Raw genomic sequence first — 5,979 nt, forward strand, 5'->3', positions numbered from 1 at the left:
GCGAAAATAATGCCAAATTCTGCTGGGAAGTTGTCACACGAATTCGTTTTTGGTCCACTGTGAGCAAACGCGGCACCCATCGCGCGCAGAGCTTCTTCATGGTGTAGTGACCTCTTTTGGGCGCCCAGGTCGTTCAGCATCAACTGTGCTCATACGGCCACAACGAAACTCGGTAAACCACTTATGAATCGTTCCAATCGACGGTGCAGAGTCCGGATAATACTTATCCAGCTTGGCCTTGGTCCCGGATATCGTTTTCTTGCGAAGATAGTAGTGTTTGATCAAAACTCGAAACTCAGATTTTTCCATATTAAAAAAAAACTCGGAGGTTAGTCGCTTCTCAGTGCTGTAACTTGTAAATGCGTAAACATAAATGGTTGAAGTTTTGACAGGCGTCATTTGAAGGATCAAGCTCGACGAAAATGGTTCACATTAGTGAATACTAATGCCATCTCTTAGAATTTTGAGGTACTTATCAGACTGCCTAGTATTGCTTTTTGCTCATAATATTTTTCATACATTCTAAGAAGCTGTATCCATTGTTACGCGATCAAAATAATCGGAAAGTAATCCAACATTTTTAAATATAACCGCACTTTTTAAATAAACGCAGAAATCACACTGTCAGCCATTTTACTCATCATGAATCGCGGGATCAGTGGAACGTGAACTCCCAAAAAAATTGCAAGACAGTTGGTAATATGATGCGTGAGCATTCAGGTACGGCGATTGACGTACGTCGGACTTACGTCAATACTTATGTCGGCTTCGAATTGCCTATTCTGTATTCACCTTGAAACACGCGCCCAAGTCTTGCTCTCTGAAAATAGCTGATTTGGGACAAATCGTGCTTTGAAGAAACAGTGCTTTGGCGAAATCTCTCCCTACCACTTTTAAAACTTATAGTTTCTCAAATAAAATTTTATATCGCGCTGTTGAACCATCGACATATGGAAATGGACCGGTAATGCTGTGGGGAGAACTGTAATGGGCTCTAGAGAGAGAAAAAACATATGAGATGTAGACCTATCTCTTCTAGATAAAGCTGATTGGTCGAGAATATTATCGCTGGGTGAAGTTTGACGCAGCACAGGACCGTGCTTTGTGTCGCGAGTGCCCCAATAATGTAACGTTTATCGCAGGTTTCAGAATTGATTTATTTATAATTTATTTAATTATAATTTATTGTGAATAAATATAAAAAATAGTGGCAGCTTGTGTAGTTTGTGGGCGCTGTCAAGACTTTTATATGGGGATATGTTTTCATACGTAAGAAAAGTTAATGAATGTAGTAAAATAAAAAATGTTACAACAAAAACAAAACCTCAAAATATGAAATTTTGTACCTATACAATACAAATTGTTATTTTTTACGTTATAGAAATATTCTTCAAATTTTTGACAGTTTTTACATTATTTTTGAACTCACAAAACGATCATTATTGTAGCATTTTCAATCCAATTTCAAGAAGAATTCAAGGTTACCAAGTTTTTAAAATAATCTATCTGAAACAGGTTATTTTACATGAATGTTCTTTAAAATTCAATTTATCATAACTTCAAATTGCTAATGTATTGTTTATCTTTTTTTTTTAATTAACCGTACAGAACATTTAGGCAATACCCGGGCCACCAATTCACTTGACATAGTCCTGAAATAGATAAAGGCAGGTCTATGTCTCATATGTTTTTTCTCTCTCTAAAGGCCATTTCAGTTTTCAGTCCTCCCCAAAGCGTTACCGATCCATTTCTATATGTCGATTTGTTGAACCCGTTAAAAACACGAAAACCTCTTCAACAAAATCGAAAAAAATGAGGGCACGGAGCATGCACTGACTGATTTTTAAAGAAATGCAGAGTTTGAACTCTAGCTGAGAAATTAATTAGATTAGTTTATTTATATTCTAGTATTATATTGTTGACAATACATATTTCCCATCAATTTTTAAACACACCTGCATAAAAAAATGTGTAGATTTTGCTGCCAGTCCTAAGCCTGGGTAAAGTGTGAAGGAACATTTATGGGAAATGTGAGTTGATCGTTCGATGGCGAACAACGAGAAGCGGTGAAGGTAGTAACGTGGAGGGGAAGGCAGCACCCGCTGTGTTTTTCTGAATGAACCGCAACGCGACATCAGCCGGAAAGGGTGCGTTTCAGGTGACCACCCGGGCGAATTGGTAGGTGAAGTAAAGAAGTGGGCGGAGTTTACTAGGGTAAAATGAAAGGAGAATGGTAGAATGAACGGTTTTGAGTGTGTGTCGGGTGCATGTTTGGTGAAAGATAGTTGAGATTACGTTACACAAAAGATTAAAAAATGCAAGAACAGGATAACAAGATTTTAATTGCGATTCCCGCCACTTCTACCCGCCAATTCCACTGTTCACTCATTTCCATCTACCTAGTTTCAGTGGGTGAAATAGTCACCCGTCGAGTGACCCCCACTCTTCACCCGAGTGATCACTGAACGGTTCACCCGAGTGAAACCCAACACTCATCTAACATCTTGGAACGGCTCGGAGTGCACCTGGGTGGTCCCCTGGAACGCACCCAAAGAGGTTCGCAAAGGGCAATGGCAGTAAGCAGTAGGTATGCTACTGCTCGTCCCATCTCTAATATAAATGACTGGGTTGCGCGTGCAACACATTTCTTCTCTTCTGAATTTGAAAACTCGAAGGTGCACTATTGCCAATCGGAACACTTCGGCGGTTCTATTTATATCTCTATCTGCTTTGAAATAAAATCAAAAGATTGGGATTTTAATTTTACAGATTTCGATGCTGGGCTGGCGATTCTCATGATTTGAATACTTGGCGCGCCTCTTTATATCCATATATTTTGAGGTAATACTCTTTTTGTTTTTAAAATGAAATAATTTCGTTGAAAGTTCATGTGTTTTGTTGGAAATTGACCTTGTTTAGTAGAAATTTAATCTTTTTGGTTGAAAATGTATCATTTTTGGTTAAAATTGCAATTGTTTGGTTACAATATCAACTGTACATCTTCTTGGGTTTAAAAGTCGATTATTTCACTAAAAGTTGAAATACTTTGTAAAAAAAAAGTTTCTTTAACAAGGTTTTTTAATTATGGTTGAAAATTTAACTATTTGGTTGAAAGTTTAACTCTTTGATTGAAAACTCATATTTTTCGTTTAAAAAATTCAACTTTTTGTAGATAATTCGTCTTTTTGACTTTAAAATTAAGTTATTTTTTTAAAAATTCATGTATTTTGTTTAAGATTTGTTGTAGATCATCAATTTTCTTGGTCGAAAATTCATCTGATTGGTTGAAAATTTAACAACTTTGTTTAAAATTAATTTTTTCTGTTAAAAATTATTTATCTTTATCTGAAAATGTTACTATTATATGATTGATTAAAAATTAATCGTATATATTGGTTAACTTGGAAAATTGTTTTTTTTTTATGGAACATTAATCTTCTTGGTCAAAAATTCACCTTTTCCCTTGAAAATTTGACAATTTTGCTGAAAATTCGTTTCTTTTCTTGTTCAATTCAATTTTTAGCACAGTTTTTATCTGGAAATTGTACTATTTCATTTTTGGTTGAAACTTTATCCTTACATTGAATTAGTTAAAACACCAATTATTTGATAGAAAATTAATTTATTTTATTGAAAAGTAAACTTTTGGGTTTATAACCAGAAGTCTTTGAACTATTCCGTTTAAAAATAAGTTTACACTGTTTTGTAAAAAAATCATCTTTTTGGCTTTGAAATTGAACAATTTAAAAGAAATCCTTATTGACTGAAAAGTCAACTCTTGTGTAAAATTTATATCTTTTGGGATGAGTTCAACAGTTTTTAATTAAAAATTCAAACTTTTTTTTGAAGATTTTTCAGTTTAGTTGAAAATGTAATTATTTTGTTGGAAATTTGTTATTCTCTTTTTTTTAGTTGAAAATTCAATTATTTTGATAGTAAGTTAATTTCTAACATTTTCAATTGGAAAACTCACATTTTTATCTCTAAATAACAATGCAAAAATATTAATCTGGAACAACTTAAAATAAAAACAATGTAACTTTTATTTCAAAAAGTTTTTAGTTAAAAAATTGGTATAATCGTTCAATTTTGAATGTTACGAACTGAAATTTTCTTGAAGTATTATCAATTTGTACCTTAAAAATAATAGCGTAATTTCTATTTTTTAAATAGAAGTCTCTAAAATATTCAACCAAAAATGGAATAGTACAATTTCCAGATAAAAACTGTGCTAAAAAATTGAATTGAACAAGAAAAAAAACAATTTTCAACAAAATTGTTAAATTTTCAAGGGAAAAGGTTTAAACAAAGTTGTTAAATTTTCAACCAATCAGATGAATTTTCGACCAAGAAAATTGATGATCTACAAAAAAAGACAAATCTTAAACAAAATACATGAATTTTTTAAGAAATTATTTAATTTTAAAGTCAAAAAGACGAATTATCCACAAAAAGTAGAATTTTTTAAGCGAAAAATATGAGTTTTCAATCAAAGAGTTAAACTTTCAACCAAATAGTTAAATTTTTAACCGTAATTAAAAAACCTTGTTAAAAAACGTATTTTTTTACAAAGTATTTCGACTTTTAGTGAAATAATCGACTTTTAAACCCAATAAGATGTACAGTTGATATTGTAACCAAACAATTGCATTTTTGACCAAAAATTATACATTTTCAACCAAAAAGATTAAATTTCTACTAAACAAGGTCAATTTCCAACAAAATAATGAACTTTCAACGAAATTATTTCATTTTAAAAACAAGAAGAGTATTTCCACCCAAAAAATATGATTTTAATTTTTAACAATATAGTTGCATTTACAACAGAACGACTTTACAACCAAAAAATATTTATAGTTGATAATTCAACCGAAAAATGTAATTTTTAATCAAAAAGTATAAATTTTCCATAAAACAATTTAATTTCTACAAAGAAAGACGAATTTCTAACAAAACACATGATTCCTTAACCAAAAATGGGATCAATTAATTGTCAGTTTCAAAAATGTATTTTCAACGAAAAAGATGAACCTTCAAATATAAAAAAAAATAATTTAAAAAAAGTAGTTAAACTTTTAATAGAAAAGAGGACTTTTTTGCACAAAATAGTTACATTTTCGCAAATTAATTAATTTCTCAATAATATATGTATATATTTATATACATATAATAGTATTAATGTTTATATAATTTATATTTTATACTTGAAATAACATAACCTCAAAATATACGTATATAAAGAGGCGCGCCAAGTATTCAAATCATGAGAATCGCCAACCCAGCATCGAAATCTGTAAAATTAAAATCCCAATCTTTTGATTTTATTTCAAAGCAGATAGAGATATAAATAGAACCGCCGAAGCGTTCCGATCGGCAATAGTGCACCTTCGAGTTTTCACATTCAGAAGAGGAGAAATGGGTTGCGCGCGCAACCCAGTCATTTATATCGTCTCCTACTATATTCACACGGACGTAGCCCTTTCATAGCATTGGACCACATCTCGTTTCAGATCTGAGATCACTGCAATGTAGACTTTGCTTCCGTTTCTATCCGAACGTTGAGCTGTCCCAAGAAAATTTCCGATTTTTACCGAATGTCCCACTTTTCGACTTCTTTCCGATCATTTCCGAATGTCGCCGCATGTTTCGAATTTCTTTCCGAATGACTTTTCACTTAGCTTTTTCCAAATGTATCAAATTTTTTTCTGAATGGAATAAAAATATATATATTCTCGTAATGATAATTTATTTTTAACCTCAAAACATTTTAAATTGCAGCGATTATATTGAGTCCTGTTGAATACAGCAAAGACGATTCCTAAAGACCTACAGAACCGGGCGGGCAGATATTTACAGTAGTTGGCTGTCACCAATCCGACTCCCTTTTTAAAGTTTTCTTCAAATTATTAACGTTTTTTTTTTAAGTGATCAATTTCGTCATTATAAATATTTCATAATTATAACTTATGCACTAGTTAG

The sequence above is a fragment of the Belonocnema kinseyi genome, chromosome 2 (genome assembly GCF_010883055.1).
Source record: "Belonocnema kinseyi isolate 2016_QV_RU_SX_M_011 chromosome 2, B_treatae_v1, whole genome shotgun sequence".
In the NCBI taxonomy this organism is placed as follows: domain Eukaryota; kingdom Metazoa; phylum Arthropoda; class Insecta; order Hymenoptera; family Cynipidae; genus Belonocnema; species Belonocnema kinseyi.